Source organism: Micromys minutus (assembly GCF_963924665.1).
Source record: "Micromys minutus genome assembly, chromosome: 11".
Classification (NCBI taxonomy): domain Eukaryota; kingdom Metazoa; phylum Chordata; class Mammalia; order Rodentia; family Muridae; genus Micromys; species Micromys minutus.
The window spans coordinates 51864271-51877407 of NC_137980.1; the positions used below are offsets into that span (position 1 = coordinate 51864271).

Sequence of the window (13137 nt, forward strand, 5' to 3'; positions counted from 1 at the left end):
CCAAAACACTCATATACATAAATATAGGCTTCTCTATATTTCCAAACACGTATATCACGTTTTTATTTACTCTCCTCTCAAAACGTTTTCTCTCTCCCTTCACCTCCTCCGCACCCCGCCCCCCTCACACACACACACACACAATCTAGATTTTGTCGAATCATTTTTAGTAAGAGCGTGATTTCTGACTGAGGAATATTGCTGACAAGAAAAATAATAGCGGGGCACTCTGGGGGCATGGGGGCGAGGGTGTCTCCTGTACTGGTCTAAGTGCACAGTGTGTGCTGAAGAAACATCTGTGGAATGAAAGAATCATAGGCCTCTCTCTTAGATGAGACAATACACTGAGTTCAGAATCCACCTACCCTAACGCCTGCCCTGGCCTTCCTTACAGCGGAAGAAGCTGAGATTCAGAGGGGCAAAGAAAATCATGAAGCTAAGTGGTGAGAACTGATTTAAGTGAATCCAGGCCCAGCCCTACTTTGGGAAGAGAGGTCAGTGACCCGCCCACACTTGTTCACTTAACAATTACATTTTGCGAGCATCTACTAGGGTGGTGGTGGGGCAGAGTAGGGAAATGTTTACAAGAGAATAATAAAGGTTATCTTTATCGCCACTGTTCTCAGACTCTATGCTAATAAATGGCTTTAATACTCCGATGTTTGGCTATAATAGTCCGACGTGTCAAACGCTTTCCGAGTCTTAATTTCTTCTGCGTCTGGAAATACTGTTATCCCCATCGTTGGGCTGAGTAAACGAGGCATGGAGCACTAACGTACCCAGCATACACAACCATCCGCTGGGACTGTGCTGAACGTCTAACCAGACCCAGGTCGGACCCAGCTCCGGAGCTCGCTCGCCCGTTTGCTCGCTCGCTCACTCCCAGGCTCGCGCGCTCCACCTTGCGCGCCAGGGGACGCCTGATCACGTGGGCAAGGGCCCCGCCCCTCGGGCCCGCCCCGCCCCCGCCGCGCTCCCTCCCTCTCTCCTTCCCTCCCCCTCCCTCCCCGGCCCGGTCCGGCCCATCCCCCCCCTCCCCACCGGCTCCCTGAGGCCCTGCCGGGTCGGGCTGCGGGCGGCCGGGCGCCGACGGCCGGACAGACGGGCACACGCGAGGACGGGTGGACGGACGCGCCTAGGGCGCTGGGCACGCACGGCCCGGGCCGGCGCTGCGAGGCCCGCCCGGGAGGGCCGGGGCCGCGCTCAGGTGAGGCGACGGCGACGCTGGCCCGTAAGGGGTGGGCCTGCCGGGCGTCCCGGGCCCGGCCCGGTTGGCTTCGTGGGGAGGAGGCGCCGCCCGGGCCCGGCGCCCGAAGATGGCGCCGAGTGGCTGTGCAGCTCGGCCCGAGTGCGGCCCGGGCCCGCAGCCGCCCCACCCGCCGCCGCGCTCGTGTCCCCGTCGCCATGTTGGGGAGCGGGCCCGGGGCCTGCGGGCGGGGCGCGGGCGGGAGCGGCGGGGTGGCGGTGGGGAGGGTGCGGGGAGTGGGGGGTCGGGGCGCTGCGGGAGTGCAGAGCGGCCGGGGGACTGAGCTGGGTGGCGCTCCGGCCCAGCAGCGGGCGACATCGGGGTGTGAGGTTGGGGCCAGGAGCACGGAGAAAAGACCCCAGGAGCGAACGGGACCCGCGTTGGGGTTGGTGGGCTGAGGGGGTGGTGGGCGGTGGAGTTGGGTTAGGCCTTGCGCAGTGCTCCGAACCCCAGAGTCTTACCCAGGGATAGAGGAGGTGGCTTTGGGGGCCAAGTCCTGGCTGTCAGGACTCAATAGTTCTTTCCCTGCACAGGAGGCGATTGCTTAGAAATGGGGGTTTCGAACGCGGGTATCAGAGTGGGGTACTGACGCGGGAATCAATCTGGAAAGGTCCTGGCGCTGAATGGCCAGCCTTTATGACTCCCAAGGGTCTCAGGACCTGTGAGCCCCGAGGAGCCTCTGAGGAGCCTCTTGTCCGTTTGGAAGCAGCAACAGGAAAAAGGGAAGAGAACTTGATGAGGAAAGAAAGGGTGGCGGGGGTTGGATGTAGGAGCTGGACAGACAGCAAAAGGTAGAGTGGAACTGGTTGGGAAAGGAGAGAACCTCCAGCAACTTAAGGAGTTGTCTTTAAAAGGAGGGACCCGACTGTTAGGGGGCGGTGACCCAAAGTGTCTTTCCTGGAAGGGGACAGCAGCTGCTTAAAGAGCAGGGTCACCTGAAGAGGTCATCTGAAAGGTCTTGTTGAAACCAGTTAGAATGGTAAAGAGTGACTTTGGATATCATGTCATGATTTCAGACCAGATAGTGATTTTAGCCTGAGACATAGAAAGGTAATTGCTTTCCCAAGACATGTTGGTGACTGGGGCTCCTGGAAGGGCCTACTGCTTCCTCATTCAACACGTTTCCTCAAAGGATTTTACTAAGCCAAAAGGTACCATAGTTTAGAGAGCCGTTAAGTTTTATTTGAACAAGTTTGTCAGTACAAAGGATGAGTGGGATATAAAAAATATTGATAATCAATTATTGGATATTTCCTAGATCTCCATTGGTACAAAAAAAGCATCAACAAAGAACCTCCTTGTAGAGTTAAAGATGCCCTTCCTCTTTTTGATGTTTATTGCACAGCAAAGAACACAAAAAACCTTCAAGAAAAAAAAAAAAAAGCATTTTAGAGACCTAGGCTTTCCATCATATTCTCTTTAAGTACTGTTATTATAGGGAATTCAAAGTTTAAATAGATCAGCATAAATCAGCCAGTGATGCATAGTTGACTTTTAATATCCCTAAGTTTTGCATATACATCTTCAACGAATTATGAATTGAAAACATTCATTAAAAAATACATCTGTGCTAAATATACCTTTTTTTTTCTTGTCCTTCTTCCCTAAACTTAGCAGGTTTACAACTGTCTACATGCCATTTATATTGTATTGGGTGTTACAGGTATAGGGGATATACAAATATTATACCACTTCCTGTAATGATCTTGCTATCTTAGGAAGTCCTGGAATCCATGTAGATGGATACAGCAAGGAATGACAGCACAGAGCCCCACATTATCAAAAAAGCTTTAGAAGCCAGGTGCATTGGCTCACATGTATAATCTCAGTGCACAGGAGGCTAAGGCAGGAGACTGCTTTCAAGGCAGTATCTCAGGAGGGGGGAAAAAAGACTTTCAGAGGTTAGTGTAGGTCATTAGTTTTATCCCAAGCACAAAAAGGACTTTTAGCCAAAAGAACTTAAAAGGATTTTAAATGCCTTAGGTATATTCAATAACAACTTTTCTGAGCCTTCCAAATGCAGAGAGATCTGGTCTTATGTGTACCGTGGCCCCTGTGGCATCTAGTGAAACACATGGACTGCTCTCAAAATAATATTTCTAAATGTATAATTATTCTAAAAATAAGCCACATTGGATTACAAAGAAAAGCAATTACATTATAATAGTTGCTGAGTATAAAAAGTATCTATGCTGATGAATCTGTACACATACCTTTCTGTGAATGCAGTGGTAGGAATCAAACTCAGAACCTTGCTCAACAGGGGTTGTGTAGAACATGCACTGTGTGTGCATGTGGTTTGTGTGTGTGCATGTGGAGGCCAGAGCTTGGCTTTGGTGTCTTACTTGGTTGCTTCTCTGCTTTATGACTTTTGTTTTTATTCTCTGTTCTTCAGTTATTTGTGTATGTGGGTGGATTTGGAAGCATGAGGACAGCGTGTGGGAATCACTTCTCTCTTTTCTCCTCTGTGGGTCTGCCAGACCGAACTCAGGTCATCATGCTTGACAGCTAGGGCCTTTACCCACTGAGCCATGTTACAGTCTTAACCACCTTATTTTTTGAGACAGGGTCTCTCATTAACCCTCCAGCTTATTGATCCAGGGAGGATCATTAGCCAAGGAGCTTTAGGAACCGGCCAGTCTCTACCCTCCAGCAAGGGGTTACAGATGTGCACCCTGCCTTTGTTTGGACTAGGGTTCCAAACTCAGGTCTTTATGTCCTTGTGGGACAAGCATTTTACTACCTGACTCATCTTCCAGGTCCTATATATAGTCTGTTACCAGCACATTAAGAAGTCATTTCAAAGACGTGTACCTTGAATAAGGTAGAGAACAATATATATGCAGGTATGATTAGAGACAAGATAAGGAAAGGTTGATGAGGACTTGATTGAGCAATTTAGTCTGACTCCTCCTCACCTGAGGATGGGGGCAGTCAAGAGTTTTGAAAGGGGAAATATATAATGAGGTTTAATTTTAAGGAGATGAATTGGATGCTCTTCCTCTCTCTCTCCCTCTCTCTCTCTCACACACACATACACACACACTTGGGGCGGGGCAGGGCAGGGGAAGCGCATGTGTGTTCATATACGTAGAACCCAGAGTTCAATCTCTGTCGTCATTTCTTATGCACTGTTCAGCTTGGCATGCTGAACATTTGTTTATCAGTTGGTCTATCTATCACTCTATCCATATATCAACAGGGTCTCTTGATGGCCTGGGATTTGTCACATAGGGTAGGCTAGCTGACCAGTAAGCACAGGCTTACTGCTTGTCTCTGCCTCTTCAGCACTGAGATTACAACTGAGCACCAAAATACCTGTTCTTTTGTGTTGGTTGGTTGGTTGGTTTCCTATTGTTTTAATTGGTTCCTGGGATGGAACAAAGGTCCCCATGCCTGGAAGACAAGCACTTTACAAACAGCTGTCTTCCAAGCACAAATAAATGTTCTTTTCTGATATGGAGGATATAAGGGCCAAAATTAAGGTTCAGAGAGTGGACATTGAGCAGAATTAGCTATTACAGGTGTTGATAGCCAATACTGTGAGTGATAAGGGACCATTTTAAACTCTAGTTTGGATGATGACTGTCAAAAACATTTTTTCACAGTGAAGTAAAGTTGAACGGAAAATTGTCACAGATAATAAGTTGGAGGATTTTTGTTTTGTTATTGTTGTAGGGCTTTTTTGTTTGGTTTGGTTTTGTATTTTACCATTCCAAAGCTGTTAGATGTGGTTGTAGTATAGTTTTTTGTTAGAAATCAGAGGTGTCAGCTGACATTAAAGGTAGTGAGTGGCAGGGTGCAGAGAATATTCTGAGTGTAGGAGTCACAGCTTCCTCCATTAGGGAGCACCAAGCTAGCTCATAGGTTAAATCTTGTTCACCAACCTGGTTTTTGTAAATAATGTTTTATTGAAGTGCAGCCACACTGTTTACATATTGGCCATGGCTGTAAGTGCTTCCAGTTGCAGGATTGAACAGTTGTTACAGAGAATTTATATCAGCTCACAAAGTTGAAAATACTCTTTTGTAAATGTTTCTTAACACCTGATATACTTTGATGCATTAGTTGTTCAACCTTTACTTTCCTGTCCAATATCTATACCATGGAGACTTGCCATCTTACCTCTGCTCTTCTGGATGGATTCCCTACCTCTCTGTGTACCTGCAGTATGATGTAGACCCCGGGCTACTTTTTATTGTTCAGTGATAGCAAACTGACTGTTTTGGAATCTGCTGAGTGTGTTAACTGAGGTAGTCTCAGGTTTATACAATTTACACCCGGATGGGGCTTGTTCTGTTAGATTATATATTGTTCTGTTGAATTATTTTTTAAAACGTTGCTTTATATATTTTAATTATTAACTCGTATGTATGCATTACAGATGTCATTTCCCATATTTTAAAACTCTTGAGAGTTGAGAATACATAATTTGCTCAGTGCCTTGGACTTGATCCTCAGCATGGAGAAAAAAGCAGGTTGGGATGCTGGTGAGATGGTTCAGTGATTAAGAGCACTCAATGCTTTTATGTATGGCCCACATTCAGTTTCCAGCACCCACTTGGCAAGTGTCCAATTTTGGGATCCAGTGCCTTCTCTGGTCTCCATGAGCACTGTATACATATGGTACACATACATATATGTAGGCAAAACAGTCCTACACATAAAAAGTTTTAAATAAGTCAAATTTGTATAAAGTTGCTAAAAGTTTGAAATTTTAATGTCAATTTTATCAATCTTTTCCTCCTTCAAGATGTAAGTTACCATGTAAATGATCTACTAGAATCTTAACTGTTTGCCTTTAATGTTTAGATCTCTGGTCCACTTTGTGTGTGGAATGAGGTTAGGTGCAATTTTATTATGTCATTTATATATAATCACTTATCTCAATACCAGATACTAACTAACATCTGCTTTCAAATTGTAAGCTTCTTAGTGGAATCTGAAGTCTTAATTTCAGCTTTCCTGTTTACTAATGGACCTTGGGAGAGATTTATGTAACTTTGTGCCTCTGCTTTATCTTTAAAATAAAGATAATAGTACTTAGTAGAGTTGCTAAAAGGATTAAATTAGCTCATGTAACACGTAGAATAGTGCCTGGCACTTGCAAAATGTTCAATAAATGTTACCTGCTATTTATAGCCCTCGTTCATGTCTCACTCCCCAGCACCTGGCACAAAGTAGGTATCCACTATAGCTCACTAAGTTGTCACATATATTTGGCTTTCAGGTTAAGTCAGAATGTTTGAGATCTAAGCCGAGATGGTTGGAAGGAATTGCTTGGTTTAGGGCTGCCATAACTCCCAAATTCCTCATTTTTGCAAATAATTTTGTAGCAGAGGATACAAATTGGCAACTTGTGGTTGACTTTGACCTGCACACATATTTTCTTTGGCTCATGCAATATTTTTAATGTCTTTAAAGTTTTACACAAACCCCTGAGTTTCTGACTTGTCTTGAAAACCTGGAAGGTCTGTCAACACTAAGCTCATATTCTTTCATAGGAAAACTCTGCAATACTTGTAGGCAGATGTGACGTCTAGTTCTTGGTGCTCTGCAGTATTTAGGTTTATGCTTCTATAGACCGTTGATTTTCTGATTCTTTTTTTTTTTTTTTTTCTTTTTTGGAATTTTGAATATTGTCTCCTAAACTAAGATAAAACAAATGGGATAAGGTCAGAATAGCTGAAAGTAATGGGTTTGTAGACAGGCTAAATACTAAAATATATTCAAGAGACTGAGCTTCACTTGAATATAATTAATAAAATGAGAATTTAATTTATAAGATGAGGTAAAATTTAGTTCGATTCTGTGGATATTTAGGCATTTACTATTTTTGGGTGCTGTGCTATATTAGAAATTACCACACTGGTGATAGAGAACTTTGATAGATAGCTTTAAAAAATATTGCAAAAAAGAGGTCTTTGTACTTGTGATATAGAGTTGCCGTCTTAGGAGTTCCGCATGAGAGAGGAGGCAGGAGTTCATTCTTGAACATTTTACTACCTTCCATGCATGCCACGAAGTGGCTAGAACTCTACACCGCAAAGTTTATACCAGGAGTAGAGCAGAATTTGTGCGATTAGTGTCTGTATGTGTTAAGGAGTTGAAGCAGAATACCAAGGATGCCGAGAGTCTTAATTCTTGAAGATGATACTACTTTACAGACTGATGCATCCTGAGGGTAGTGGTGTGTGATTAGAAAACAGTAGTCTAGTTGGAGGCAGTTTAGTAGATAAAGGCACTTGCCACCCGAGTTTAATGGCTAGAGCCCTGCTTTAAAGTTGGAGAGAACTGACTAAGTAAAGTTTTTCTTTGACAGATGTATCTCAACATAAAAAAATAAGAGTCCAGTTTGCCTGGAAAACAGGTTGTTACACAGTGTTTTTGGAGATAAAGGCTCAAAATGAAGAGTGAATTGCAGCAATAGTGATAGATTAAACTTGTCAAAGCATCACTAGTGCTTAGGGTTTGCACGCTTACTGTTTGCTGCACACATGCTGAGCATTTCACAAGTAGTTTGCTCTTTTCTTTTTCTTTTTTTTAATTTTCATAATAATTTGAAAAATATTCTGGTTTTTTAAAATTCCCTTTTATAGCCTAAGCAAGAAATAGTTAACAATTGATAATAATTTTGCATTCAGGCAGTCTAGTTGCAAAGCCTGTCTTCCCTAATTTGTGCATTGTGTGCTAATGAACCATAGAAGACTGTTTTGGTTGTGTTTGTTGTTTTGTTTTGAGACATCATCTCTCTAGGTCAGGTTAGTATTGACACTAGTAAAGACTCTCCTGACTTCCTCCAGAGTGCTGGGATTACAGGTTTATGCCACACACCTGGTTCATGGAAGACTTTGAATGTTCTATTTCTTCTTGTTTTAGGCTGGAGAGTTTGGCTTGACAGTGGGAAGCCATCAAAGGTTTTAGTGTTGTAATGAAAACTGTAGGAAGAGAAGCCCTTTTGTGAAGTACTGGACCAGTGCAGGAAGAAAGGAAAATGATAGAGGTTGTTTCCTCCCTGCTCTTTAGATTGGGTGCTTCTTGAGGGCTGGGCCAACTGTTGCTCCTACATTCTGCCTTTGTCTCCATTGTCTACCTGTTGTGTAATCTAGCATTTAAAAAAAATTACTTTTTAATTTTTTAAAATCTTTTTCTACTTTATTCTAAGAAATATGTATGGTGGGCATCTAGGAGCTCAACAGATATTTTCTGAGTTACTTAATAAATCTCTAGACCTGGAACAGTGGCTCAGCAAGTAAGAGTGCATCTTGTCCTTGCAGAGGACCTGAGTTTGATTTCTAGCATCCCCATTAGGCAACCCACAAACTGATCTGAGTTCCTTAAACATACTTACACAAACAAATAATAACTAGTAAAATATTTTTAAATTAATAAATGTCTAGAGGCTTATATGGATGAATACAGAAAGGGAATAAAACCCTTTGATGGAGTAACGGCAGCCATACAGTTTGATAAGCTAAATTTTATTTATAGACCAGAACACATAATTAAAACTTTTGAGGGATTTTCTATTCTGTATCATTTAGAATAGTAGTGATTACTAATATTAACTTGGGTTAGTTAATGATACTAATGAATACCAAATTTAAAGGGCACGTAAGCTATAAATCGGTATTTATGTTCTGTAGCTATCAATGTCTAACTTCAACATTCCCATTATGCACACAAAGAGGCAACAGAAGTTCTCATTAGCCAGTTCATTTACTAATACTGACCTTTTAAATGTATATTCCATCGTGCCCATTTATTTACATTTTTTTTTTTTTTTAAAGATCAAGCAGATGTCTTATGGGAAGAAATAGTGATGAATTTGTGTATCAGATTCCTGTTTGGGAAAATGTTCATTGTGTTAAGTCTCTTTCTATATTAATAATTTTTAAAATTGTATTTGATAATTAATTTTGTTATGTTTATGTGTATGCAGAGGTCAGAGGACAACTTGTAGGAGTCTGATTTCTCCTTTTACCATGTGAGTCACAGGGATTGAACTTAAGTCATTGGGCTTGGCAGCAAGTGCCTTTACCTGCAGAGCATCTCACACGCTCCTTTTCCATATTTATTTAATATTTTATGAAAGTAACTTTGTGGCCTTTCTATAAAATATAGACTTAAAGAATTTTTTAAAGATTGATTTATTTAATTTATGTATATGGATACACTTCAGACACGCCAGAAGAGGGCATTGGATCTCATTACAGTTGTGAACCACCATGTGGTTGCTGGGAATTGAACTCAGGATCTCTGGAAGAACAGTCAGTGCTCTTAACTGCTGAGCCTTCTCTCCAGCCCTAGACTTGAAGAATTTTAAACAGTTGGAGAAATTCAAAAGCACCATTGTTTTCTACTGAATGCTCTGGGAAGATTTTAGGTAAAGTGCATTTTATTAGACTAAGAAAATCAAGGCTAGGTAGGGGCCATAGCATATACCTATAATCCCAATGTTCAGAAGGCAGGGAGATTTCTGTTTCCTACCCAGCCTGACCTAGATAGTGAGAACAGAGTAAGGCGAATCACGTACTTCCCACGGAATGTATTTTTAAACGTCAGTTTCCATTGTGGACATTGGCTAAGAGCATTATGTGTACATATCAATATTATATGAATTTACATAATAAGTAGCTAGGAATGTTTTCTAAGAATAGCATCTTTGGGACTGGATATGTTATTCACTGATAGAGTGGTTGTTTTAAATGCTCAAGGCCTGTCTGTGGCTTGAGTTCCCAGCACCAAGAAAACAAAATACAAATTTTCAGTAGAAAACTTTTGTGGTGTATTTAACTTGTCAGCATATGTGGAGATGATACATTCAGAACTTTTCAGATGAAAATAAGTGTGTTGGGACAGAAAATGTGACTGGCAGTCAGTATATAATGAATGCGCACCAGGTGTTGAGAGATACACAGTTAATGAGTGTTTAGGCTTCAGTATACATGGAGGATTTATTTCAGACCCTCTTGGATACTAAAACTCATAGATGCTCAAGTCCGTTATTTAAAATGCTGTCTTATTTGCATTTAACCTTTATGTATCCTCCTATACTCTTGGAATTATCTCTAGATTATTTATAATAATAAATGCAATATGAATACTATGTAACTAGTTATACTGTATTGTTTAGAGAGTAATAGAAAGAAGGCATACAAATGCATTTTTCTGGGTACTCTTTTGAATAATGTTCATTGGAGTTTTACGTGCATGCATGAAAGTGGCTAAAGTCTTGGAACAGGAGTTGCAGACAGGTGTGAGCTGCCTTGTGGGAGCTGGGAATTGAACCCCGTGTCCTTTGGAAGAGCAGCCAGTGCTCTTAACTGCTAAGCCTTCTCTCTATCCTTCTACCATTTTAATGCCACATCCTCAGGTACAGAGAATGACCATCAATGGTTTCTGCCTTCCCGAAAAAGTTTATATAACAAGGTCCTGTGAACATAAAAGGAGGAAAAAGAGAATCACAGCACTTGATAGAACAAAGGTGGAGAAGGACCATAAGTTTGAAGCTGTTCTAGACTACACAGTGAGTTCTGGTTCAGCTAGACTACATCACAAGACCCTTTCTTGATACAAAACAACACAGGGGTGTGGGAATTCAGAAATAGATCATGTATTGGAAAGTTAAAGAGAAAGTTTTATGGAAAAGATTACATACTGGTTTCCTTGGGCTTCAATTACAAAGAAACAAACTCAGTGACATAAAATACCTAAAGTTTATTCTGTTATAGTTCTGGGGGTTGAAACCTAGGCTAGACTCTGAATTTAGGATGCCAACAAGTCATGCTTCCTCAGAGTTAGGGCATAATCCTTCTGCCTTACTTCAGCCTTGGAATGCCAGGATTAGAGGCTTGTCTGCCCTTCCCACCTTCCTCTTCATTTGCCACATCATTCTAGTTTCTTCCTCTGTTGTCATATGGAGCTATCCCAGTGTGTCTATGTCCAAGTGTCCTTAAAAAGGTAAGAATCATTGCATTTAGAGCTCTTCATCCTAACTAGTTTCCTATTTCAAATTAATCCCTTTTCTGAGAATAAAGGCTTAATTAAATACAAAATCTGAGGACACAGCTTCTCTCTTTTTGTTTGTTTGTTTGGTTTGGTTTGGTTTGTTTTTCCAGACAGGATTTCTCTGTGTAGCTCTGGCTGTCCTGGAACTAACTCAGTCTGTAGACCAGGAAGGCCTCAAACTGTTTCTGCTCCTGAGTGTTGGGACCAAAGGCATGTACCAACCACTGCCTGGCCACAGTTCATCTCTTAGTAGGTAGCGATTGAAATGACACACAGCTACTAAATTAAAATTTTCTAAATAAGCTAGCAAGGTAGCTTAGTAGATAAAGGTCCTTGCAGCTTTCTACAAACTTGTATTCTGACCTCTACATTTGTACCATGGCATATATGTCCCACACACATCATACACACACACACAATCAAAAAATTGACTAAATAAATGAATAAGAGAGTAAGATTGCAACAAATGAAGAGATGAATCAAGGGAATGATGGATGTAAAAAAGTTTTAAGTTACCTAGGTAATGGAATGGTAAGGTGTCTGTTTGCTGGTGTGTTGAGTTGTAGAGATGAAGCCAGAGCAGTTTGTTGGTGGCATGGGTACCAGATCTAGGACATTTGCATGCTGGTGGCTGTCCAGTGTTTGTAAGCAGGATGCCATTGCAGATGTTTTGTTTATTTGGTTTTTGGTTTTTCAAGACAGGGTTTCTCTGTGTAGCCCTGGCTGTCCTGGAACTAATTCTGTAGACCAAACTGGCCTCAAACTTAGAGATCCACCTGCTGCTGCCTCCCTAGTGTCATGATTTTAGTATTCAGTAACAATCTTGATGCACTTTTAGTCATCTCCTTATTTTTAGTGGATATAAAATAATGACTTTTGATATCTTGATATATTTGATGTTTAAGTGTTTTCCAGTTTATTTTTATTTCTGTTCTCAATTGTATTATGAAACATATGTTTATAAGCCCTTCCCATTTTTCTGCTAGACCATATTCCCTAAAGTTACTTAAAACTAAATGAGTTAGGACTAAGGATATTACTTTTTGGCCATATTATTCCTTAGAATGACTACCAGTTGCTACGACCAGTTGCTACTAACTACTAGTTAACATTGAATTTTATAATTCTTTTTTTACTTGTAACATAGTTGCAGTACATCGAAGCTTAGCAGGGAACTGGGTGATACTCTAAATATCTTATCATACAAAATTTCATATACACTAACCTAAATAGTGTATGTTTAACATGTTGTTATATTCCTTTTCTTCTTTTAATTTTATTTTTTATGTGCATTGGACATTGGTGAAAGGGTTTCAGATGCCCTGGCACTAGTGTTACAGACAGTTGTGAGCTGCCATGTAGGTGCTAGGAATTGAATTTGGGTCCTCTGGAAGAACAGCCAGTGTGTTCTTAACCACTGAGCCATCTCTCTAGCTCATTGCTATATTCTTAATGTATTAAATCATACAAAAATAAGGACATCTTGGGCTGGAAAGATAGATGGCTCAGCTATTAAAGGTTAGGCTCACAACCAAAAATAAAGACACTTTGATACCATGCTGCAGAGTCTTCAACATGCATCTCTTACAAATACAGACATCATTTTTTCTCTTAAATAATTGTACGGTTTTAATTAGAGAATTAGATTATTTTAAGAATCATTTTAGGCCTGGCAAGATGGCTCAGCAGGGAGGGTGCTTGCCACCTGACCTATGACCTGAGTTTGTACAACAGCACCCACATGGTTGAAGGAGAGAACCTACTCTCAAAAGTTATTCTCTGACCTATATATGTGTACATGTGTGCCCACAATTATAATACATAAAAATTTTAAATTCCTTAAAAGTTTTTTTTTTAGGTTTTGTTGGTGGTGGTTTGGT

General features: G+C 41.2%; 1 protein-coding gene across 3 annotated transcripts in view; it reads left to right on the forward strand.

Moving 5' to 3' along the window:
* The first annotated feature begins 1070 nt into the window (after positions 1–1070).
* NCOA6 (nuclear receptor coactivator 6) overlaps positions 1071–13137 on the forward strand; it is a 78875-nt gene continuing 66808 nt past the window's right edge. For 2 of the 3 annotated variants that reach the window (XM_080924899.1, XM_080924901.1), the window contains exon 1: positions 1071–1207. The gene's annotated coding sequence lies outside the window, so the exon portion shown is untranslated. The remainder of the gene's footprint in view (positions 1208–13137) is intronic. The other variant, XM_080924900.1, reaches the window with a different exon arrangement.